Source organism: Epinephelus lanceolatus, chromosome 14, assembly GCF_041903045.1.
Source record: "Epinephelus lanceolatus isolate andai-2023 chromosome 14, ASM4190304v1, whole genome shotgun sequence".
Classification (NCBI taxonomy): Eukaryota; Metazoa; Chordata; class Actinopteri; order Perciformes; family Serranidae; genus Epinephelus; species Epinephelus lanceolatus.
The window spans coordinates 9,713,437-9,740,910 of NC_135747.1; the positions used below are offsets into that span (position 1 = coordinate 9,713,437).

General features: G+C 40.8%; 1 protein-coding gene across 10 annotated transcripts in view; it reads right to left on the minus strand.

Annotated features, from left to right (window-relative positions):
• gulp1a (GULP PTB domain containing engulfment adaptor 1a) overlaps nucleotides 1–27,474 on the minus strand; it is a 125,210-nt gene that overhangs the window by 39,650 nt on the left and 58,086 nt on the right. Inside the window, exon 1 of one of the 10 annotated variants that reach the window (XM_033617578.2) lies at nucleotides 4,010–4,157. The exons of 5 other annotated variants lie outside the window; for them this stretch is intronic. The gene's annotated coding sequence lies outside the window, so the exon portion shown is untranslated. Of the gene's footprint in view, nucleotides 1–2,553; nucleotides 2,641–3,395; nucleotides 3,445–3,707; nucleotides 3,936–4,005; nucleotides 4,158–27,474 lie in introns of those variants that run through there. 4 more of the 10 variants (XM_033617579.2, XM_033617581.2, XM_033617582.2 and 1 more) reach the window with 4 other exon arrangements.

Genomic DNA, 27,474 nt, shown 5'->3' on the forward strand with positions numbered 1-27,474 from the left:
CCTTTACAGTGGATTACTTCTATTACCCAATCTGTACTTTAAGACTGGAGCTGAACATTTAACTTATATTCATTAATTGAGTGGGTATTTGGTTTTGGAATTTTTTTAATATATATAAATGAAGTGTTTCCCCACACATTAATTTATTTGTGGCAGCCCACCACAATATCAACATTACTATTTAAAATGGGTAAGACCTTATGTCATTGTAGAGCTGCACACAGCGTTTTGATTTCCTCAGTTTCTGCCCTGCTTCCTCTCTCTTTTCATCCTGAGAGCGTCGCTCTGCACTGGGGACATTTCGTAAGCCCACCCCCACAAACAGTAACGGGGTTAACTGTTGGCATCACTGACAGTTAATGCTACGTTAAGGTTATTAATGGGTTTAACGACTGTTGGGCTGTTTCAATGACGTTCTGAGTTGCTGGGATCCTTTAACGGCTAGGTGTTAGATATTAGCTGCTGCTGCTGCTGTTTTAGCTTGTGCGAACCAGGCAGACATTGAACTGATTGTGCGCTGGGAGAAGAGTAGCTCCTGCAACAGTCCATCAACAAGGCATCCAACCCGTCTAATAGAGACAGTGACTCTTATAAATATAATCTTTCAAGTTGTTGGAGCTTTTCTGAGCTTGTGTTTCACAGCTTTGTCAGGCTTTGTCTCAGATTCAGAGCCTATAATTATGAGAATTTATGTTCAGCACCTGTACACACCCCAACAACCCCACGGCCAAAGCGTCAAGTATTTGCTGTTAATTACTTTTGAAGCTCCAGGGCCCAAAAAAATGGTATTCTGGAGTGCACTATTATAATGTATATACGACCTAGGCAACTCTTTCCTGTTGTAGCTACATACTGTATATGAACACTTAATTGTCAAATGTATTGGGTTACATTGCTTAAATGAAATGTAATCAGTGAGACCACATCTTAAATGGTTCTGTAACCCTTCTCTGACTCTGCTGGTGCTTTTTACAATAAATCCTGGCTTGTTACATCACCTGCCACTGCAACAAATGGAGGAAGTTCATGCTGTGTCGTGCCTTTTATGAGGCACAAACACCAATTATGAGTGAGACATAAATGATGCCATTCAGAGAGTACGCTGTTATATAAAAGGCATTATCATCCAATAGTCCTTGGGGCTGAGAAATAAGATAAAAACAGAACTTTGAGAAACAACTCAATGACTGTAGCACCAGAGGTTAATGGGTCATTAGCTTTGACTGAATGGCAGCGAGGTGCCACCATAAAATGATTGAGTCAGTTGTTGAGTCACATATCTTGCTGTATAGAACTGCCGGGGGAAACTGGTGACAAACAAACAAACAAACCATCCTTAAAAAAGAGACATGTCTATGACAGAGCTCCAATTATTTTTGAATTTGAATTAAACAGGCTCTGCAATGATAAGCAACTGTCTCCTTAAAAAGAAAAACGAAAAGCCCTTCGCTGCAGACTCTACATAATAAGGCACATAATGATATATGGCACATAATTGAGGGAAATGTAGCTTGCAGATACAAATACAATGTATGTGGGTTCTCGCAGTAAGGGGATATTTTACTGCAACAGAGGCCCTGGAAAGGGCTGGAGAGAAGTTAAATGGAACAAGCTTCAGGGTGGGGACTGGGACATTCCACAGTCTTCCAAAACAGAATATCTTTGCTGCTGAAAAAGACAACTTGTGCTCCTTATTTACAGGTCCAACATGCTGCTGTTAACATTCAATGGGCACATGTACGAGAACACAGCTATTGTTTACATTTCACCAAAGACGGGGAGGCTGGATTCTGCAGCTCTCAGCACCAAACTACTCTGCAGTATCTGGACTGCTTAACTAAAAACCTTGGCAGTGATGACCTTGGTGTTGAACCAGATTTTTAGATTTTAGTTTCCTTCATCTTCAAAGAAAGTTAGATATCCTTTGCTGTGATGTAGCACTGCATTAAGAAAATGCAGCCTCCCTTTAAGAGTTTCTGGTATTTTGTACAGAGGTATAGTCATTTCATTTTTTCTAAAAATCTGGAGAGAGAAAGAGACGCATCAGTGGGAATCTTTTGTGGCAGGAAGTATGGAGGGGATTTGGACTGCCTCTCTGCATTTCCATCATGAATTTAAATAAAGTATTTTTAACCAACTGCAGTGCTCAGGAGGTGTGGTGCACCTGAGAAATGCAGCTAAAACTGGCCTTCTCTTAAAACATTAAAATAACCTCCCACTGGAGCTTTGTCTCAGTGTCTTAAAAAAAGGGCATAAGGCATGTTTGACAGCTGGCATTCTCAGAGGAAAATAGGACACACCAAACAAAGGATGGAAATCAATCACGCTTTTTGTATCCAATACTGAATCATTGAAAAAATGCATTAATTAGCCCCGATCCTGGTCCTGTGCATCGGCTTAGGACACCCCTAAAAGTCACCATTAAGAGCTTTAAGTTCTTAAAGCAAAGAAAGCCTTGTTTTGGCAACCACTGCAGCAAGATCTGGCTGCAGCCAAAGCCCGGTTACCTTTCTGTTTGTTTGTGACATACTGTGGTGTAATGCAATGTCTCACCTCGACACCTGACTGTGATGTCACTCATTTTGATTGGCAGCCGCAGTGTTCGGCCTGTTTTAATAGCTTCCTGTCTGGTGAATCAACAGCAACCCTTTGGGATAGCTGTCGACCCTAAGACACACACGCACGCACACGCACACACACGCGCACACACACACACACACACACACACACACACACACACACACAGACTTGACACTGAGCTGCAAACTTCCTCAGTCTCCCTCTTCGATGTTTGCCAGCTGCAGTGGAAGCACCAGGTTAGCTCTGCTCAATTGCTCACCAGAGGAGTGTGTACATATGAGCACACATGCTAGAACACAATCACATACTGCACACATGAAATGTGCTCAGTCTCTCAACAGTCCATACAAAGTCCATGCCTGCCTTACAGTACACCCAGCTGACTGATCATCACATGTATGCTCCATTATAATGAATGCTCCAACATTATTACACCAAATGAGAAACGTAAATGAGCACACAAACCACAATTAAATGGTGATTAAAACCACATCATGCAGTTGCAGTCAGCTAAGAGCCAATGAGACACTGAAACACAGTCTGAACATGAGACTATACAGGAACAAGAAAACCCCCCACAAAAAAGTCTTAAAAAAGCACATACCATTTTGGTGAATAACACTATTGGTAATCTGAAATTGTTTATTCTGAACTTTTACTTAAATAGTGGAGCCAGCACTTCACTTACTTGGAATATCATCCTCCAAAAAGCCCAGCAAAAGCCATGTCCACAGTCTAACAATTTAACCCTCAGTGACTCAAACATTTGGAATTTAGCTTGGGAAAGACTTTTTCTGGAAATGAGTGCGACCTACTTTGACCCTGTGGAGTCCTCTCTCCAGCCCAAACAACAAGTTCCAAATGAAAATGAAGCCAAATGCAGCAGTTTGACAAAAGTCTATGGTTAAAAAGACTTATTTAAAAAAAAAAAAAAAGAAAGCAAGAAAGCAAAGTTAACCTCCCATTTCTAAATGCCTCTCAGCCAGTCACTAATCTGACCCATATGCACCAGAAAGGCAACAGGCTTTTAACATGGAATAGAAGCGGAGCATGCACTGTGGTCCCAACATAATGCCTCAGAAAAGAAAATCAACAAAGATCCTTTGTTTTCTTCACTTTGCTCTCACCCCAGCTCTGGAATCTTGCTGGCTGAGCGCAGCACATAAGGCATCGCAAACTCCAATCTGTTTATGAATTTAGTCCCAGAATTCCTCAGTTGAATCAACCGTGGTGTCTTGGTGTCTAATCTAAAAGCCAGACTTGCTCCCTCACAGCCCGGTACTTAAACTCCTGTGGATCAAATGCAGCACCCTGACATATTTTATCGCACCGCGACTATTTCCAGGGAGAAGAAGAAGAAGAAAAAAAAAGATCTACGGAGAGAAACATGCAAACAACAACAGAGCTGAGATAAAAGCTACTTACTTGCCTTCAAACTGGGGAGGAATAGTGGAGAGGAAGTTCCAGAGGATCTTAATAGTTTTCAGCTGTGGGCCAGATGGTGGTACACTAAGGACTGCAGCAAGGAGAGATGATGGGGTTTGCAAACTCAACAAGAAGCTTTTGCCTAGACACATGATACTTGACATTCAAACCCAACTTCCTCCGCCCACAGTTTGTCCAAAAGGATTCTTTGGGAGTTTTGCATGTGCACAAAAAGAGACCCCTTTTGACGGGAACTGTTCCACCGAGATGCACCATGGCATAGCAGAGATGACCTATAAAAACCAACATACAAGAGGTTGCAGCCTGACCCTTTTGTTGTAGTGCGTGATTCATCATCACACGATGTGCACTGGCAACAGTCGTAGGTCAACATCTTGGCATCAATCAAAACAGCAGTGCAGGCAAAACATTATGAAGTAAAAGTCACAATACCTCTTCAACACAAAGCCTTGAAAGCCTCCCTGTGAGATTATGTCAATTTAATAATACCCTTTCCCTTTTCACCGCACTCCAGAAACATTCAAGGCTCAAAATTGTGTGTCCCGACCACTTGTGACAGAAGGCGACACTCCATTGTCCTTTTTATCAGATAGAGCTGAACTGTCTGGGAACTTTCAAAGTGAAGAGCAGAGGGCGGTAAAAGAACTGACAAACACCTGTGAAACAAACATCTGAAAGTGAAGCCCAGTTATTCTGCTTATTGATAGCACAGCAAAGAGCTGTGCAGTAGTTTTCTTTTTCTTTTTTTCTTTTTTTTTACCCCTTCTGAAATCTCATGCAAATCTTGTCTCCTTGGGGTATAATCAGGAAGCTGTCTGTCTGACACTGCATCCTTCATAGCCTCTTGAGTGTCTCAATGAGGTATAACCACTTAAGGAAGGGCTACTGACCACTATTTTAAAGTGTATTTTTAAAGAGTGTATGAGTGTTTTCCACTAAGACACACAATACAAAAGAACAAATTAGGGATATAGGTGAAATTGCATTAAAGGGATAGTTCGCAAACTTTCAACCAGCTTTGTATCATAAAGACGTGAGCAGTATGTGTAAATTAATTATGGTAAACGTCCCTCCATCTTACCAGTGCCCAGATCTCCCTGCTCATCTCCTAAGGCCCTCACATACTAAGCTGACAGTCGGCTGTCAGCCAATGTTGGGCCATTGGTGAGCACCTGTGGCCCTCGTCACTGCAGTGTGTTCAGTACTATTGGCCCTCGTCGGTGGTAGCTGGAGCTAGTTGGCTTTTTTTCCACCAATTTAGCATGTTAAATCTACGTCAGCGACTGCAGAGCCCATTGGTGAATTAAATCATTCTGATTGGCTGTTCACCTCAGTGCACGGGGAGACAAACAGAAAATGAGGAAAGTAAACAAAGAGCTTAAGTCAAGAGGGAGTGAGACCAAATCAAATTTGTTACATAAGGCAAGATTTTTTTTCTTAAGCCATTGAGCTTTTTAGCAGAAATGGTTCGTGATGGTTTGTGTTGTCGTTCACTGTAAATATGCCTCATATTTTCAACATAAGATTGTGTTGTTAATGTGCTAACTGGCTAACTAGCATTAAGACAGTGTTCCTTTTTTAATGACAACTACAGATGACTGCTGTCTGCTGGTGTGGAGAGTTATCTCCTTTCATGCAAGCACAGAACATTCATGCTGACTGGCTGTCAGTTGAAGTTTTTGCGGTGTGTTCAGGTTCAACTTTTTGGGTGGGACACGGCAACATGAGGCGATGTAGCAGGTGATTTTGAGTTTCATTCAGATTGTTTTGCTGTCTTTTGGGCTGTTTCAGTGTACTGTTTGGCTGTAATACGAGAATCTGTAGACAGGAAGTCGCTATACTGTTTCCTGTATTGTCAAAAGACTGACAAAACTCTGATCAACTGGTAAAAGGAACTAGGCAGTACTGGTCAGATATGAGCCAAGAATCTGTTACTGTATTGTCTATATCTTGCCAAAAATGTCTTCAGAAACATATTTTAGTGCACTGTTTGGCTATAATACAAGAATTTTTAAACAGGAAGCGGGCACCATACTGTTTCCTGTATTGTAAAAACAGAGGCTGAAGAAACTCAGATCAAATGGTAAAACTAGGCAGTGCTGATCAAATATGAATGAAGATTCTGTTGCTACGTTACCCATTTTTACCTAAAATGTTTCAGAAACATATTTTAGCTTTCTGTTTAACTGTAACATGAGATCATTTGTCACCAGCCAGCCACCATATCGCTTTTTGTGTTTAACTCACATTACATCACCCACCAGCGAGAGCGTTTATTGGTCTGGTGCAGGCTGTTCTCACACCCTAACTGTATGTTTTCCTACGACCAGTAAGGCACCACAATTCAAACATATCCCACATAATGATGAGCCAGTAATTTGTGCATACCCAACATATTCTGGAAAGCTGCAATCACGTGAGCAATGCGCTGACAGGAGTAAAGAAGGAAGCGGTCCTGATCAGTCCAGTTAAGAGGCAGGCTGGGGTAGTCAATGGGTCACGAAACATAGGACTTTCCTCAGGAGACTGGTGTTGGAAACTGTGTGAATTCTTAGTGAACTTCGAGTCATTTTAGGTACGTCCTCACCAGGGGTTGTGTTAACCGGATATTCTCGGTCATTGACTGTTTTTTTACAAAAATGACTGGAAAATCTGAAGGCCGTCGGCCATTTTGACTGGTTGCAATTACCACCCCTGCCCACATGGTGCGGAGTGCACAGCCAGTGACTGCCGTTTTCACACTGCAGAGAAAAAGTCATTCATCTGCTTCATGTAGTGTTGTTGAGCCCTGGACACACCGGACGCGTAGTGCCGCAGAAGTCCTGCGAGTGTACTCGCAGGCGCTTGACCGTCCACACAGGCAGCGCATTTCTCCTGCGCTCTCCGTGCCGGTTAAACATCAACTCCACTCGTCTGTTCCCGTCAGTACTCGTTTTTTCACTTCAACAGGTCATTTTAAACATGGGTAAGGCCATATTTTAATCATTTTTTATATAACGTAATAAGTTAATTACAATTTTTCATTGCATGTCCATGTATTGAGCGTGTTGGATAAACACTGGGCATATTGTTACTGACTATTTTCTTTATGTAGTTATGTCTGTAGGCTCGGTGACACAAAATTAAAATTGTAATGAAGTGATTAGGGTATTGAAAAATGTGTTCGGTTATGCACTGTTGTGTTATTTTAAATTCTAAACACGGTATTTTACTGCTCGCGTGAAAAATAGACCAGACGCCGAACTGAAACGCTGCCTCCGCAGGCGCTCCGCTCTGCTCAGCGGCCTGTGTGGACAGTCAGATAGGTTAACATGGGCGCCGTTTGAAAACTGCCGCCGCTGCTGGGCGCTACACTTCGGTTCCGCGTCTGGTGTGTCCAGAATGGCACGGGTGTGTGGATGTCTGTTCATCTTTTCGTTCATGTCCTTATTAATGCACACTTGCTTGTTGGATTTATTAAAAACGAATGAATGAAAACTAAATATCTTTGAATATCTTCAAGGAAAATTAAAATGACCGGTAAAAATAGATTATGACCGGATTTTTATGACCCTGTCAGTCAAAATGACGGGCGACGTCTAGCGCGACGTCTGGTCTTCACTGTGTCTATTTTCCTAAACCTAACCACGGTTACTTTACTTGTCTAAACCTAACCTCCGAAACTTCTCATTTATTACGTAACTTTACATTAGGTCATAACATCATTCATGTGGTCCTAATTTGAAGGATAACATATGAACTGTTGTGTGTGCATTTTCGTAGGATATCATTCGAACTGTTGTGTGAGGATACGTTGTCTGGTGTGGCCCAGTGTATTCTGGGAGTTGCAGGTTTTCTAATTCTTAAGCAACAGCCAATGCCACAGCCCTTTTCCTCTGTTTTCTCCAGTCATATAGCAGTTTTATGAAAAGGCCATCTTTCCAGCAGTGAAAAGGATGAAAAGGTTAATAAACTCTAATATACAAATGGCTCAAATGTCTTCATAAAAAAGTGGGAGATGCACAGCTGTCTGTGGTCAAGAGCTGAAGTGGAATTTTAAATATCGGAGTTTAGCTGGTTTGACAACAATGGAGACATTCATCCAAATATAATGAGCGTTCTTTAGACCCAGATGAATTCATGTCTGCATTAGCATTATGTGAATGCATAAGTGTCGAGTGCGCTGTGTATTTTGCACATGGACTTCAAAAAGGTGCTGACAAGTATGCGTGTGGCATGTAGCAACTCAGAGAGAAAGTAGCTATGGAGAGCCTATGTTTGGGAAATAACAGCTTCTTCTCTTTTTTTTTTTTTAAAGAGATCAAAAGAGTTAAAAAAAAAGGGGTCAGAATTTACAAAGGTCATTCAAATCAGTGGAAGGCATGTCTTGTTCTTTAAATGGTATGTGGTTAGAGATTTTGCTTGGTCAGGGCCTTGGGTGGTGGCGTGTTTTTGCTGGCCAGCAGACTTTTGGTTTCTGCCTGAGAGAGCATTTAAAACAGGGAGGGTCTCAGGATTTGGGCTGTTCTGTTCACACTTTATTTTTCTAGGATTTTTCTTTGCACTGCCCTGTATCATTTCATGTTTGCGTCTTGTATTAACAGCTGTGGTGGGGTAAGGGAAGTGGCTGGCCCAGACACCTTCCGGGAAAGTGGGGCCCTTCATGCTACACAGACGTGAATAAAACTGGGTAAAAAAAGTAAAGGAAAAAATGCTCCATTATAAACATGAAGTGGAAAAATTTAAGCTATGACTGATGATATCTACAAGCCTTTTCTTTTTCACTAATTGGTCTGTGTACATACATTATCTAAATGTGTGGTTGCCTCTACTACAATGCATGTTCAATACAGCAGCAAAGAAGCACATCAGACACACCAACTCAAATGCATCTAGGTCAACAGTTGAAAACAATACCAATGAGTCATCTTTTCAGACTTTGTTTAGTAACTAGGCTACGGCACCATACTTTTTTCCGTGTTTCATGTTGTGCAACAAAATGTACAAGGAGAAAAAAAATAGTTGGAAGACGATATGAGAAATAAAATACACAGAAGATTTAAAGCACCTACATCTTGCTACCAACTACTTCAGCACTAATGTTTACCGTCCTTTTGGTTTACACATTTACACAAGTTGAGTCCAATTATTTCACTCCTCACTTGGGATGTGCGTGTGTGTGTTTGTGGGAGTGTGGAGTGGGTGGAGAAGCAGGAATATGCATCTCAATGAGAAGCATCTCAGTGGATTTTCATTGAGATTTGCAGCCTCCACATGATTTGTGTTCCATCTAAGCAGTAATGCAAAGTAGCAAACCGGCAATGTATTTTCAGTTGGCGTGGCTAGTGATCGTCCCTGCACCACTCACTGCACCAAAAAAATATGATGACTAAAGCCAAGAAGAAAGCAATAATTTCCATCCACTCCTACTGTTCACCGAATAATCTCAATCACATTAACACAAGAAAATACTGAAATGAAATGAATTATATCCAACTTTTCCTTAATTTGAATCCTAATATGGCACACATGAAATTAGTTTAAATTCCTGGCTACACTGCAAAATTAAATAAAGAACGTTTTGATTAGCCAAAAGCCTAAATTTAGCAGTTCATTTTTATTTTTATTTTTAAATTTTTTAGCCCAATTTTGTGAAACCAGACTTTAGAAGCACCGTCCTCTTCCATGAATCAATGTCAGCACATGCTGCATATTTTTGTAACAAGACAGCATCAAAAAAACGAGCACTGTAATCCCTGGGTAAGTGGTCCCACACAGCTTGTTATCAAATCATTCTGTCAACCTTAGAATTTCAAATTCATACATAAAAGGCAGGATTTGTCAGTAACTGCCAATCACAAGCAACATAAACACAGAGTGCTGTATTGAGGATGAGATCAAACTATAAGATCAGCCTGTGAGGCTGTACTTATGTGATGCTTTAAAAAGAAACACTCATGTTAATATGCTGATACGCTCACAATGACAATGTTAACCAGCTTATGTTTAGTCGAAATGCAGTGTTTACTATGGCCACAGTTATAATTCTTCATGTTAGCACTTGCTAATTAACACTGAATAAAAAGCACAGAGAATATTGTTAGTTTCGTAGGTAGCTGCTCATTAAACAAGGTACTGGATTTGAATTGAATTACAAAATGAAATTCTGACCTCATGATGGTGTGAAAAGAAATAAAAGGTACTGTGATTCACCCTGAGTGAGGAGCGTAGGGGCAGCATGAATAGTTGTTGAGCTATTTCACAACAAAACTCCAATGTTAAAATGCTGATGGCGCTAGCGTGACTAAAAACTGTGACCTTGATTCTGAATTAATCAATTATGAAAATATTTGAAGAAATATTTTCAATGACAAATCATTTTTGCAGCAAATAATTTATTGATTATTCCATTCATGCATTTTTAAATAAGTTTGTCCATTTCATGCCAATTATGCAGGATTGCCACAGACAGCACAAACAGAAAGTAGGAAGGAACAGATTAAGTCTGTGTCTTCTTACACTATAAATACACAGACAGACCTAATGCAAGAAAGTCACATGATGTCTAGTGAGGTGTTGACGGAAGGTAACCACCACAGCTGGTAGTCTCTCTGACGTACCGGATGCCTACACAAAAAGCAGCTGAGATTGTGCCAAGTGGACGTTCATGCCAAATTTGAGGATATTCCCTCAAAGCCTTGAGATATCATGTTTATGAGAATGAGGCAGAAGCGAGGGCACAGTGACCATGACCTTTAACCACTGTAATGTAATCAGATTATCATTAAGTTCAAGTGGGCGTTTGTGCCAAATCTGAACAAATTCCCTCAATGTGTTCTTGAGATATCGCAGTCATGAGAGTGGGTCGAAAAGACAAAAGAACAAACAAACAAATGGACAGACAGACAGACAGACAGACAACCAAAAAACATAATGCCTAATAATCTTGTCACAACTATTGCAGGCATGGAAGCATATAAATCCAAAGTCAAAGTCAACAGAACATTTCTACAAGACATTAGGCTCTCATTTGCTACTTCAACAACCGGAATATTCAATCAAGCTGGATATTAATAATATAATAATAATATTTAGTGGCCAAAAGGCTTTTTTTTAGGATTAGGTATATGACTAGATACTATAACTGCAAACCTGTGAGATGGGGTCATCTCACACATTGGATATTTGTTTGGTTTTTAATTAACATCAGTGGGTAAATAAAGAACTAGTACTAAATTTAGTCAACCTTCATGAAGACATGAATCCTTCGTTACAGATGTTTATTATGCCTCAACCCGTTCTCATTCCAAATCTGTCAAATATCATCACTTGGTCAGTGATTTCAGCGTCAGACACAGATGACAAAAGCCATCTTTCCGCAGTATGATACGCTGCCGGGCTGCATCAGTTTGAAACAGCTGAAAAGTCCCCATAGGGTGGGCCTGAGCTGTGGTGGATGGGTCCAACAAACACTTGACTTTCACCCAGGAGCTTGGTGTTCACTTCCTGTATGAATGTTGGGGCAAACCATGATGTTTCTTTCTACACCTAACCATGCGCTTTTGTTGCACAAGGAAATAAACCAAAAAAATAACGTAGTTTACCAACTTTGAGTTTATTTTGAAAAAGACTGTATCTAACAAGCAGAAACTCTACATTTCCTGTGAAAACAGAGGTGTATTTTGAAAAGACACAAAGCATGCATCAGGCATACATTGACACTGCGTCCAAGAAAGTCAACAACAGATACACCCAGGACACCAAGGACGTCAAAAGTCCACTGAACAAGTGGCGACGTGACGAATTAGGAGTGAGAATATGTAGCATGTAGTGTGGCATGAGAGTGACAGAAGACGTATACATCACTGGGCAGCAAGTCTTTTTTTTTTTTTTTTTACTGTAAATATACAGTGTGGATATACAGTAGGATGCCGATAAATAATGTGGGCTTTATTTTTTTTTTTAGAGAGAGATGGAGGGAGCTGGCTTCTTTATAGCCTACATGCCTGCTCCTGTTCACAAGTAAAATATAATGTCGCCTGGGGAGCAATCTACAGACTACAGTATGTGTTCTTATCTCAGTCTGTGTTCTCATTGTAAACTCTGTCTTAAGCAGTTAGTTGTTAGTAGGCAAAATGCATTAACATCCATTTAAAAAAAGGAACACGTCACACTGAGATCAATTTGCCTCCGAACTGTACAACAAGAAAACTCAATAGGTCATGAACTGGCCTTTTTTGCTGAATCTACACTAGGAGGCTAATTAAAAGAGACAAGCAATGCAATATCATGAGGTACAGGGTGAAGGCAGGAAGGTCTCTGCTGCTAATGCTCCTCTTGTCACTGCTGAGCTTCACACTTGCTCTAGACAGCTCCAAAGGTCATGTTATGTCTACTGTTTTGCTGTACTACCATTATGAATAAATTAACTTTTGTTTGTTTTCATTCGATTGTTTTTGTAATTCACCTTTCGTCTCTCTGCAGCAAGAATCGTGAAAAGACTAATTTTCCTCCAGAGTGACACCAAACACAAAATGACCCAGCAGCACTACATTTGTAAACTCTGAAATATAGGTACTCATCTTGGTTCTGCAATGATCTATTCTGTATCATTAGCCATGCAGATGTGAAACCTGGGCCAGATGTACCAGCTGTGCAGTATTTTCTGGAAGATTAATGTCAACTATAAATTAACCCTAAGTTGTCTCATCCTTTCTCCCCTTTACTTTTCTTTCTTTCCTTTCTTTTTTTGGAAGGGGGAGCTCAGAGTAGAGCTGCTGCTCCTTCACATCAAAGGGGGGTCAGTTGAGGTGGTTTAAACATCTGATTAGGATGCCCCCTAGGTGCCTCCCATTAGAGCTACTCCTGGCATGTCCTACTGGTGGGAGTGCCCGGGGTAGACCCAGAACACGCTGGAGGGATTAGATATATCATCTGGCCTGGGAACGCCTTGGGGTCCCCCAGGAGGAGCTGGAAAGCATCTCTTTTGGGAGAGGGACGTCTAGGGTGCTTTGCTTGGCCTGCTGCCCCTGGGACCTGGCCCCACATAAGGAGATGTAAATGGATAGGTATTTTTTGGCATTTCAACTTTATAACAACCTGGTCTCACTCCGAAGTCATTGAAATCCGGCGCTTGGTCAATGACTTCCAGCATCAGACACCGACGGAAAAAGCTGTCTTTTCATGTTGGCATTATATGTGGCCAATTCCCGTTATAGTTAAACAAAGCCCACCGGTGTCAGGGGAAAACGTGGTGGGACAACAATGAATGTTAAGGTGGCAGAAATCTGTGTAGGGTGGGCAAGAAGACTGTAGGCGAAGCCAAATCCTGGTCTTTTTCCTCAACCTTACCACATGTGTGTGTTGGCTAAACACAACCACATGCGTTTGTTGCTGTATGAAAAAAAAAGAAAAATGTTATTCACGGTGCTGTACCCGGTGCATTTATTTTGAAAGAGACTGTATGTAAACTGTACATTTCCTGATGACATCCCAGAATGTCAACAACCAATGCACCCAGGGTACCTAGCACATCATATCTGGACCTGGAAAGTCCATGACCAAATGTCAATATGAGAAGAGGTTGAAGCGAGAATGTTTTAAAATAGTGACAGACAGTAAAGGCACATTAGTGAGAGGGAATGACATGCAGCAATGGGCTTTGGCTGGAATTGAACCAGGGTTGCTGCAATAAGGACACAGTCGTAATGTAACACAATCTACTGAGGTGCCCCTTTTTCTTTTTTTTTTTTTGTTTTACATATTGGTTGGGATGATGGAATGACTTAAAAACTGACTAGTCTTTTTGCAACAGTCATAAAAACAAACGCAACAGTAATATAATAATATTATGAATAATATCAATGTTTTAGTGTCTTTCAACGAAATGTTTCGTTTTCCATTCACGTAAACTCCGCCCTCATCAACCTTGTTTTGCACCATAGCAGGCAGCTGCTATCAGCAAACAAGCCCTGATAATCAATGTACACTAGTCCATACCCATTGGTAGCTTTGTCACCTTCTACCTATGCCAATCCTCAATGCCTATGTGCAGTTTCACATAGATTGACCACGTCAGTGAGTAGAAAAACGTGGGACAGACAGAATGACTGACTGACAGAATGACACACTGACAGTTTCCGTGATTGTGTACAGTATACCATACCATGACTTAGTCATACCAAAAATTTAAAAAAAAAAAAAAAAACCCAAAACATTGGGCCACAGGGGGAGCCACAGCAATCAGTCACCTTGAGGCGTCCTGTTCTACATATCTACCAAGTTTAGTAAAAATCCATGTGGCGGTTAGGCCTAGATAAGAAATTAGCTCTCTAGCGCCCCCATTTTGTTTGATGGGGTCAATAATGGAGGGGTCCCCTCAGATTATGTGTGGTCATATGCCTACAAAGTTGCGTAGTGATCGGTGAAACCCTTGAGATGTTATACACCTTTATGTGATGAGCCACACCCTCCGCAATATTCATTGCCTTATAGAAGCTCAGTTTTAGTAAGTTTTCCAACTTTTGCCAAGAGGGAACTTTAGATATTGGTCCCTAGATTATGTTCACCGAGTTTCATGCAGATCGGTCAAACTTCCTAGGAAGAGATCAATTTTAAGTGGTTTTCAAAAAATTCAAAATGGCGGAAAATCTACATAACCAGAAGTTATGGGTTCTTGAGGCAAATTTGTTTGTCATGAGGAGAGGCATCTCTGTGCAAAGTTTCATGTCTCTACAACATACGGGGCATGGGATATGCCCATTCAAAGTTTGCAATTTCAATCGGTTGCTATAGCGGCCCCCCTTTGGCCAATTGATGTAAAATTGCTTCATTCGCATCCTCCCATGACCCTCTACCACTGTGCCAAATTTCACATGGATTGACCAAGTCAGTGAGGAGAAAAATGTGGAACAGACACACACACAGACAGTTTTCGTCATTATATAGTAAGATAAGATGACCTGTCCAGCTTCACAGCACAGCACACAGAAAAAGTTAGCAGCTAGCTGATGAACACAGTCAGGCTGCTCTCATGCACTGTTTCTTTATATACCTACAAAAAGTAATGCACCAGAATTAGTATGAAACCCACGTTATCATGAGCCATGAATTTGTTTATAACCCACAAAATTGAGAAGGCTGCTATCATGTGACCAACATGCTGACAGGCGTAAAGAACAGGGGCGGCTGGCCAATAGAGGGCAATAGGGCGCCGCCCCTCCTTGAGCCATAAAAGAAAAGATGATAATAAATGTATGATTATCATTATCATTATTGTCATATATACACACAATATATTAACTATTCTGATAATTTTCACTTGAAACAGCTCGACCTGCCTCTGAATATCCAATCGGACGCAGCGTGAAGTCGCGTTCCGGCCCTTTGGGGCGATATCAGCCTGGCTGGAAATCGCCCCGATTCACTCTTCCATGTAAAATGCTGGGGGTTTTTTTCTAAATGCAGGCACTCCAATGCAATCTCTGTGGGTTCCGGGAGGGCTTGCCCCAACGTGTTTTCGTCATACGTAAACCACCAAATACCATTCACGTGCGCCTCGGATGGTCCGATTTCCCATGTCGGGAAGTCGTTCTTACTTCATTGTGTGTTCATGAGCGTTTAAGTCGTAATGTGGAGACAACATGGACATTACAAAGAAGATGTGTTGTATTTTATCACTTAAAATGTTTAAAAAATGCGCCGTCAACCATTTCCACTGAAATATTGCTTTACAGTCGGAAACTCATATTTCCGATTATTCTGACATCACATGAGGCAGCGCCACTGCACAGCGGTCACATTCAAGATCAACATGGCTAATGTTTCCAGCTGATCCAAGAGGTTTTTTAACCATATAGGTTAAAAAGGAATGAACGACGCATAGTGCACCCAAATTCACACCTGTTCTTCTCTATGGATTTTCTCCGCGACCGTGCGTCATAGCAAGAAGCCACGCATATCACGTGAAACAGCATAACTGCAGCTTTCCAACAAGACCAAGCACTCGTCGGTAGTCCAGTGTTTTCACAGCGAAACCCCCCCACCCCCCCCCCGATAAAATTACACTAAAATTAAGTATAACAAAGCTTTCATACAGCTTTGCACACACATTACTCTTGGATGGATTACTCGCAAATCATTGTGCTGCCATCCCATCACGCTATAAATACAGACCAATTGTCTACAAAATAAAAACCTGACGAATTTCTTCACAATCCATTATACAGATCTTGTTATCAGTCACTTCCCATAGTGAGGAATATCGTATCTTACCACGTCTTAGGCTTGTGTGTGTTTCTCCCTGTCCCTCCCACATTTGTAGTCCGGCTTTCAAGATGCAAATATCTCCATATTGTCCAGTTGACACTCCATCAAACTTTGTATGACAAGACCAGCCACTTCACCTTTGTGCACCCAGACTACTGCAGCCTAATGCATGCTGACAGGGCCGTAGTCACCATATACATTGAGGGGGACACGTTCCCCCCCAATGCCCAAAATGCCCCCCCAATATATAACTGAAACTGAAAAACAACAACAAAAAACGTTCAGGTCAGGTCAAAGAGCAGTGATACTATGTCATGTGCATTGTATTAAGTTGTAGGGTATGCCTGCATTTATTTCTTTAATCAGAACACAAAATGAATTTCCACTTAGCTATAATAAAATGTTTTCTGATTAAGACTGACAATGACTCAGTGAATACCTTACTCAATTTTATTTGATTAATGGTAAAACAGGTTTCTGTTCACATTCAAAGGTATTTGTGTGGGCAAACTGATGACAATTAGTCCGTTGATGACCACAGTGGATTGTTCAGTCATTGTAGAGCTAAATTAATTCAAATTTACCCATTGAACGGGTCACCTCAGCCATCATCACAACAATTGCCCCCCCTGAGAAATTTGGCAGGAGCCGCCACTGGTAAAGAAGGAAGCAGTTAGCGAAACCCCGCATAGACTTTCCTCCAGGAGACCAGTGACACAGTCCCATGTTTAACCAAGTGAACTTTGAGTTATTTTAAGGTTAGTCTGCATCATTTTTTCCATAAACATAAAGTACATAACTGTACTTGCCTAAACCTAACTTATGTTACCGCATGTTTAGTACATAACTTTACGTTATGTACGTTTCAAGTATGAAACTTTATGTTAAGTACATAACATGATGACGCTATTTGTAGGGCGTTAATTTATTAGATATCATACAAATTGTAGTCTGAGGATACATTGACATAGTGCAGCACTAAGCAGCTTAAGAGACAAATTATTCTCAGGAGTTGGTGAAGACCAAAACAGAGCTTAAAGAGAGTTAATGTTGGACTTGCATTCATCAGGAGGCCAGAAACATTACCTCTCTGAAAAGCCTTTAGAAATCATCTCCACAGAAAGAAACTATATTTACAAAGTTGCAGTTCCTGTTTTGTAATAATAACAGACTGCAGTACTTACAGTACTTACATTCGGAAAAAAAAATGTCATTGCACTACCACAGTGTTAGTGACCTCAGGTACAACAATACAAACAGTTAAATATTTTCTCACTGTAAATCTAACCACATGCTTTGGGAATATTTCAGCAGTGTCCAGGTTTTTCTTGGCATTCGTTAGAGAAATTTCCTACAAGGAGGAATACAAACATGTTTTTGTAGTCACAGAACACCGCAGTGTTTTCCCTTGGTATATCAAGGTCTTCTGATTTCACATAATCTTTTCTTCAAATCCTCCCACATTTCACCTAAATCAACAGAAACTTGGAGGCATTTAAGATGGTGCAAGACTTCTGCAGTCTGTCTGTGCTTGCTGGCCATAAGACTGTGTGTTTGTGTGGAGCTATGAGGCAGTGATATGACAGCATCAGTCAAACATCAGAAGACGCTTAGAGGCTAACAGATCCATTCAAAACATGTTTTTCTAACTTTTCAAATATCAATACTTTGTGATGTTTGCTTCCCTGGGAAATCTTCTTTGGCCAAGTCTGTATGACACACACACACACACACACACACACACACACAGTCTTTCTGCATTTCACAAAAGGTTTTAATTTGGAATTTGGCCACCTCACAGAATTAACAGCAAATAGTTACAGCTGAGAAAATCTGCAGATCAGACATATCAGATTTCGTTAAAAGCCTGTGTGTATACAACTTACTTCAGTAATTCAAAGATCAGCACGCTTTAGTGTTAAAAGCAGCTGTACTTTGGACATTTATACAAGAACTCTATCATAACAGGACTAACCACAAGTGTCTATTGTGTGACCATTTGTTTTGGTCTCAGTATAGTGGGTCCTCTTCTCTCACAAGGTCATGTAGGTTTAGAGAGCACTGCACCATTCAACTATTTTTTTACCAACCTTGGATGCCAGCGATGACAGCTTGTTCACTTCATAAAAGCAAATAGTAATTTGTAGGCGCAACCACTTAGGAGAAATGTGTATTTTATGCTAATTACACTTTTCAGTTATTTTGTGTCTAACCCTTAAGGATAATTGGTGTAATATTCTAAAGGCCAACAGAGAACTGAACAATATCTGAATAACAAATTCTGACCTTTTCTCAAGGCGCCTCTTTTAATCCCATTAGCTTATCTTTGAAACGATGGAAGTTCAAAGATGCTTCATCCCTCCAGGTTTTGTCAAACATAGATTTTACTTAAGAAACAATGTCAGGTGGATGGACAGCCACAGAAAAGGGTCCAAATTTTGTCTTACACAATGTGTATGTTGACTTAATGCAGGCATGGACATGTGCGCAGATGCATGCTTACGTTTATGCACAGTCACAATCACATACACACATATAAGTCTATTCTCAGCACATTTTAAAATTCCTTTTAATCAAAGCTTGACTGAAAGAAAATACTATATTAAGAAGCTATTTATGAAATTTTATGAGTCATGTTATACCACACCTATGCCAGGAAGAGGAGGAATGGTTCTGTTCTGCACTACATGGTTTGAAGCTATAATAATGTCAGAGAGTCTCAATGGGGAGCAGCAAAAGTCATGGAAAATTATATGGCTCTCGATAATTTATGCTTCTCTGTGTGAGATATGATTCAGTGTGAATGCATTCCATGTTGCCTCTATCCTACAAGCTGTTGGGTGGTAAATGAATTGTACCAAACATCTTGGTTTTAGAATACTGCTTTCTCTACTTGAATAATCCACTTTTAAAATGTGTTTGAGAAACAGTCCTTCTATTATCATTATTATTATCATTAATACTATAAAAATTCCTGTTATGCAGGTTAAGGACAAAAACATCTGCACATTGTGAACACTCAAAAAACAGATGTTTGGAGGGAAAAAAGGGAGAACGTTGATAAGCCTCTTGAGGGAATAGAGAAAAGCAGACAAACACAATTTTAGTGAAACCAAATTGGCAGTTTGCAGTGGTTTCGACTGCATAATTCACAGTGACAGTGCCCAGTGGCGCCCCTACGGATGCTGGGGTGCCTCAGGCAAAGATGCCCGTCAAGGCCCTGTTTCCTTGCACTGAATGTTACACCTAATGTTGTTAGGTATGACAGTAAAAGGTAGCTAGCTGATTGTCCTAACTAATGGTATCCAGCTGTTAAACAGTAACTAGAAGGGGGTCCATTTATGGTTTTATAAGGGCAGCAGCAGGGCACCATATGGGAGGTTTAACAGTATTTATAGTTGTCACTGGGACTGATTTGCCTTTCCTGACAGTATGCCCCAAGTAAAGCATATTTCATGCTGTCTTAAGAGGTTGACACTGGTCCCATTGAGATTTTAAAAGTCCAAACAAAATGCTTGAGATGTACGTGTGATATTTCATGGGGGAAACACAAAGTGATGACACATGTGGATGCTGTTTGCAGATACAGTAGGTGGTATGTTAGTCTAAACACAGATCTGTGGCAATATCACACCTTTGCCTCAGCCTGACTGCAGCTCCCTGATATTCTTGGGTAAATGATACATCTCTTCAGGATGTGTGAAAGTTTGAACATTTCAAAGATAGCAGCACTTTAGTGAATCCTTCAGATAGTTCTCCAGATGGGAAGGATCAGGAGGTATAAAAATATCTTTTGAATGGTGTGTATAAATATGTTTCAGGCTGTTCTGACTCTGATGTGTTTACCCCTTTGGGATGTCTGTGTAAGAACTGATGGTAGACTCGCTTGTTTTAAGTACTTTGTGGTGGTTATCGAGCGAGCAAAAGTGGTGCAACCCTACTTCCATTAGCCAAAGAAAAATCCCCCATAACAAGCTTTATTCATCCGTTATCTGTCATAACTTAAGAGTATCATCTATTCTTTTATCTAATATGCATAGTTAGATCTATGCAGTATATTCTTTTATTTTCCACAGTTGTGATGTATATCAGAATAACTTTACTGAAAGTTGTGCACTGTGGTTAAAAACAGTCTGAGTTGGATCAGACAGTGAAAGAGACACTAAAATTCATGGCCCTCTGAGCTGCGATCTGATAACATCTTTCAGTTCATCATGATAGTGGTCATTAAGTTTACAATCTGTGACAAAGCTACTTGATAACCTAATAATAAAAAAGTAACTACACAAATCTTTTTGAATGCAAAACACACATACATTACAACTCAAGTGTATTTGTCTTGCCTCTACAAATGGTGCATGTCTGCATCAACTCTCACTTCTTTTAAATCAAGGTTAAAGACTTGTCTGTTTGTGCCTGCCTGTTATTAAATCAAATATTTATTCATTTTTTTATGCTGCACTGTAACTTTTATATTCAAATATGTTTTATTGCTTTTAACTGCGCTGTAACTTTTATTCTTGTATTTTATGCCTGTATTAGGGAATTTAACTTTTTATTTTCTGTTCCCTAGTTCTTTAATGAAATGCTTTAAAATAAAATGCTTTAAAAATGTCCTTTAATGATGTGTTTCTTTTGTACCTTGTCTTGATGCTTTTGGTGTTTTATGTACAGCACTTTGAATTGCTGTGTTGCTAAGATGTGCTACTTCCACTTCCAGAGCATCCCCAGCCTAATAACTAGAGTCTTAACTGTAATATCAAACCTTAATCTAACTTAGCAATTACATTACACAAGTTAACTATTTCCTGACAATTTCACAATGTGTCCACCAAGTTACTACTATCTCGGCCATGATTCAATGGGCTCTAGTTTCGCAGACCGGGCGAGGCGGAGGCGCAGCGCACCTGTGCTTCGCCAACTGGGTGTGGCCAGGCGGATTTTGCAAGTTTGGCACACCGTGCGTCTGGCGCAGCTACTCCTCTATCCCACCTCCGTCCCTCCTACCTGCGCAAGTCGGAAAGAGGGAGGAGAGAAGGCGTGGAGTGGGTTTTACACACATTACACCAATCAAATGAGCCCCTCTCCTCGCCCTTAAATGCGCCGCACGAAGGTGTAATGAGAGTTTACTCAATTCGCCATGGCAGAAGAGAGCAGCAGCGTCAGACGGCCAAACTTCTCCCAGGAGGAAACTGATGTTTTGGTCCGGGAGGTCCAAGCTCGCAGTGTCCGAATATATGGAACTGCGAGCAGACCTCCACAGGCTGATGATGCAAAGGTAGCCTGGGAGGAGGTCACCACAATTGTAAATCAATGCTGCGTTTCTCTCGTGCGCGCGCGCTCTCTCTTTCTCTCTCGCAGTCTCACTCTGTTTCTTTTCTTTTGGCTTTTCTAAGATGACAGATGCTGAATATATACTTCCTATCTGATGCTGTGGCTGTTTGTGGTTGGCTGAGAGGGATGTGAACTCATTAGTTTGCAGCTGTGTTAATCAAATCAGGTTGGGTTTCCATTACGCGTGCCAAACGTGCCAAACGGTGCCAAACCCCTTTGATCTGACATCAGATGTGACGGGACAGTCGATATAGAGATACATTTATGTGCTGATTGCAGATAGTTGCATTGAATAGTGTTTTTTGGGTATTTATTGCATTGTTAATGTGCCTGATATTCTGGAAACTTGCCTGTGAGGTTTTGGTGACGTGTGCGCACTGTCCGCCGGTTAGCCAAACTTCGGCTTACACCGGCTGCACTCCGCCTGCGCTGACAGTAGACCTGGTTTCAGCTGACAAGCTTTTAGCGCACTTTCGGCGAAGCCTTTTGGCACGAAACTGTCACTGCGCCAAGCTGGATCTGTCGGCACCTCCCCCTGCTGCGCTGCCACACCCATCTTAGCGCACCTTGGTCTGCCAAACTACCAAACTGAGCGCGCCTCAGGTTGCGCTGCTTGGAACTAGCTCTGCACGGGGTTCGCCACCCTGCACCACCCTGCGCTGCGCCGGAAACTAGAGCCCAATGACTTTCAATGATTTTTTTGTTTGTTTGTTTGTTTTTTTTATATTCTTATGTTATAGAACTTAGTTTAGCTTCATTATGTTTGTGAAGCATTAAATCAAAGAACCAAGGGGAAGCATTTCTTGGCAATCAAAAGTGCTTGTGCGAAGCTTCCCAGAGTTTTGTTGTCACATTGATGTTGCTAGATTTGGTATCACTGTGCTTTCAAATTGAGCAATGTCTACCAAATTGGCATATGATAATGTCCACTCTGACTCATCCTGCTGGACGATGAGATTGGATCTGACCCACAAAATGCCAACTTTATGCATCACAGCATGGCACTGCACAGTTGTCAGGTCAGAAAACCAAGACAAAGACAGTAACAAACAGGACTGAGTGTAGTGCTGTGGTGCTCTCCAAGGTGTGTGTGAGTGTGTTTTACAGATATAGATCAACAGAGACCGAGAGAGAGGAAGAAAAAGTGTAAGTTACCAGTAAATAAAAAAAAACAACAAAAAAGCAGTCAGCCCATAGATGTCAGCAGATATTGATCAGAGATAAATATTGAATTGTTACCTTTTAAGCTTCCAAAGAATACCATTAGCACCACAGCAAACCTGTGCCCAGTGTTGGTGGGGGGCCTTTAAAACACAATATCTGACACAGTGGTTATTGACTGACAGCCATCAACCCCAGTGCAGACACCAAAACCTTTGCTCACCGACCGTGTCCATCAACTAGATCTAGAGCTGCTGTTTGTCATAAAAAGTTTCAAACATTTGAGTCACCCTAGTGACAAATGTTCATGTACGGGTTGTGTAAATAGTCAGAACATTTTTTTAATTTTGTAGAGAGCCTAGCAAGCCATTTCCCCCTGGTTCCAGTCTTTATGCTATGCTAGGCTAACCACATCCTGACACATTCTGACATGAGATCGTTCCTTTGCCAAATATTACTGGCAGGAAGTAGAGCAGTAATATCTGAAAGTTTAAGTTACAAAATCCTGTATATTAATTTAAGGGAAAACCTGTTTACATAAGTTGATCAGGAAAATATTTAACAGCACAATTTTAAACGTGGATTTTCAAATATTCAAATATAGAACCAGCAATTTCTGCAACAACCCACAGAGATCTTAACTTCCATTTCAGCAGTCTGTATGAGAGTGTCATTTTAAATAAGTCAGTGTTTCCTCTGCCATTGCCTTAGAGGGGTGGCCTAGCCTATGTGCACTCTAGGCTTATGATCACCTTAGTTCCTCCCATCTCTGAGCTTGATAGAGGGCAATGCTTTGCTCATCCGCACACGTGAAGTAGAGCACAGGAGAGAAGATACAGATAAAGTGAGGGTTATTTACTTCGAGTTGATGGCAACTCATTAAGTTGCTTGCAATAAAATCTAATAAATAAAAACTTGTTGCTCAAGCTACGGCAATATTAATTGCTCTGTTTCAACATCATTGGGCTGACAAAACATGAGCACGCAGGCTGAAATTCAACTGTGTTACTCTGTCAGGAGATGCAGAAACTTAAGACAAAGTATAAATAATACATGTAATTTGTTAAGCCATGAGTAAAGGAAAAGCAGCTAGTGGCCTTTTGGTGTTGAATGTTGTGATTTCCCCTTGTGGCTCATCTGCGCCCCCACCCCCACCCCACCAGGGCATTCAGCCTAGGGAAAACACTGATAGTGCATCACTGACTTGGGTACAAGACTCATCATTAGTGTCAGAGTAGTTTTTCCTCTTTATTAAGCTCTGATAGAGAAGTCTGGTTCTGAAAAACAGCAAACAGCTGACCAAGCACAGCATATCTGGAGGGGCAAGGCAGCTTCTTCAAAGTGTCTGGATAAACATTGCACAGATCTGTCATGGGCCATCATCTAAAGCCATGATGAATGGATTCTCACACTACATCCCAAAAGCAACAAGTATGCCCACTGCCTTCTCAAAACCAACTTATTTCTGCATTATTTATTCTTTAATCTCTCTAGAATACCACCCTTTCTGACTCTCCATGACTCTTTAAATAAAATAAGGTTTCAAGGTATAAAGAAGGTCATCTCTACAAAAAAAAAAGGAAAAGGAAATTCTTAATACCAGTGAGACAGAAACCAATACTGTGTAATACGCAGCATGATAGCAGGTACCCATTACATTTGCAATTGCCTCAGGATTGTGGACATGTTTCATGGGAAATAAAAAAGCTCCTTTAGCTGATGGAATACTCTCATAAATCTTAAAGAAGGATTTCAATGGCCCATTTATGACCCAAATCTACCCCGATAATTTACTTCTAATCTACACTCCTGTTTCTGCATGATAAGACATTCCCTAGCCTCAACGTAAAAATCTGGCCAAAGTCATTTATATGAGGCTATATTTTACTGTCAGAGACTGTTTTACATGTACTACATTGGAGAGCCTGGCAAGCTCTATTTTTCAGGCTATACATAAAAAAGATTTTTGAGGTCATGTTTACTCCCACTGACACTCAAAATGTAAGTGCATGAGGAGCAGACGAGGCACTCAGTACAAGCCAAAAGGTCCACAGAGGCTCAGATTGGACCCACATGATAGAAGACCTCCTGCTACTGTACAAACGGTTCTCTTCTAAATGGTAAGCAAGGTGCTGCTACAGAGGCACACCACTCAAGTAAAGTGGAGCCAAAAAAAAAAGAAAGCTGTGATCACATTTTCTATGACACTGCCATTCTCAATGCAAGAAAACATCAAAGCTTCAACTTTATAGCATGCAGCTCTCCTTTCCTCTGCCTCTTATCACGTTGTCCTCACTGTGCCACTGAAATAATGCCTCAAACTGAAGGAGACACACAGTGCTATGCAGTTTGGACTTTTTACCTGACAAAAAGATGTCAAAAAAAGTAAGGAAGTCTGGCTGTAGAAGGGTCTGTGATATGTTTCCTTTTCATCATTTATTCACTCATCTAATCACATATCTTTAGTGAAGACAAGGACAGAATATGACTGTGATGTACACTCACTAGCCTCTTTATTAGGTACACCTTGCTAGTGCCAGGTTGGACACTCTTTTGCCTTCAGAACTGCCTTCATTCTTGGTGGCATAGATTCAACAAGGTGCTGGAAACATTCCTCAGAGATTTTGGTCCATATTGACATGACAGCATCACACAGTTGCTGCAGATTTGTTGGCTGCACATCCATGATGCAAATCTCCCGTTCCACTACAACTCAAAGGTGCTCTATTGGATTGAGATCTGGTGACTGTGGAGGCCATTGGAGCACAGTGAACTCGTTGTCCTGTTCAGGAAACCAGTTTGAGATTATCTGAGCTTTGTGACATGGAACATTATTCTGCTGAAAGTATCCATCAGAAGATGGGTACACTGTGATCATAAAGGAATGGACACAGTCAGCAACGATACTCAGGGAGGCTGTGGTGTTTGAACAATGCTCAATTGGTACTAATGAGCCCAAAGTGTGCCAAGAAAATATCCCCCACACCATTACACCACCACCAGCCTGAACTGCTGATACAAGGCAGGATGGATCCATGCTTTCATGTTGTTTACGCCAAATTCTGACCCTACCATCTGAATGTCACAGCAGAAATCAAGACTCATCAGACCAGGCAAGGTTTTTCCAAACCCCTATTGTCCAAATTTGGTCAGCCCGTGTGAATTGTAGCCTTAGTTTCCTGTTCTTAGCTGACAGGAGTGGCACCTGGTGTGGTCCTCTGCTGCTGTAGCCCATCTGCCTCAAGGTTCAACAAGTTGTTGTTCACCCAGAGATGGTCTTCTGCATACCTTGGTTGTAACCAATGGTTATTTGAGTTACTGTTGCCTTTCTATCATCTTGAACCAGAGACATCTGTAATTTTATCGCGGGTAACGGTGTGTTTGATTTGGTCGCCTGTAAGTGGTGTCATGTCCCCTTTACCCCCTCTGGTTACTCTAACTTCCAGGGACAGAAGGGAAACACCTTAACACATGTCAGAGAGTGAGGAAGTAATCATACAATGTCACAGAATTATCCTCAGAAACAGTAATACAGCATTATTTCTGCTATGCAGCATATTGAGCTCACCACTTAACAGAGGCGGGGGACTCGAGTCACATGACTTCACTTGAGTTCGACTCGAGGCGCAAATTTGAGGACTTGTGACTTGATTCACCAGCACTGATGAAAGACAACTTGACTTTGACTTGGTATTCATGACTTGAGACTTGACTTTGATTTGAGACTGACGACACGAAAGGAACTGACCTGACTTGCATGATTTATAGCAAGGACTGGTCTTGACTTGCTTTATTTTCACCACAGTGATATGGGACTTGCTTGAGACTTGAAGGTTTTAACTTGAGACTTGCTTATGACTTGCACATGTGTGACTTACTACCACCTCTGCCACATACAATAGCGTTAAAAAGTTAACAATACATTAGCTAACATTACTTGCAGCTATTTTAGTAGAATGACATGATGACATGAGTAGATATGACAAAATGTAACGTGACCAAAAGTTTAGTTGGAAACTATAATATAAATATAAATAATAATAATTTAAATAAATAATAATTATTTTTAATATGTTAAAATAACTTTTTTTCCATGTTACTGAAGCTGTCAATACATTATTACTAAAACAGATGGTCTGTGAAAAACATCATGTTCCTCTGCCTCCTCAAGTTGTCTCTAATGGCCTTAATGCACGTGAACGCAAACAACAAATCAGAGCCCAGGAGTCTGTAACGCAGCTGTCAGTCATGTAAATCACTGCTCGTAATATCTGTGATCAAACTGTTAAACTATGCTAGAAAAAAACTAGAAAAAACAAGACACTAAAATATGTTTCTGAAAACATTTGAGGTGAAAAATAGGCAATGCAGTAACAGAATCTTCTTTCATATTTGATCCATGCCGCCCAGTTTAACAGTTTGACTGCAGTTCATTGAGCGCTTGACATGATTGACAGCTGCATTAGAGACTTCTCTGCACTGACTGTTTCTTTTTTGTTTGTTTGTTTATTCATTTCCAGAAACTACTGTGGATTCTTGCAAATGCCATTAGAAACAGAAGGAGTGGGAGGAGGAACTTGATTATTTTTATTATTACACATCATCAGTTTGATGTACTTCTGTGTGGATGTAGTCAAGGTTTCAACAAATATGACAAAAAGTTATTTTTTCATAAAAGTTACCAACTGTAAGTTGTCCGTGAACATG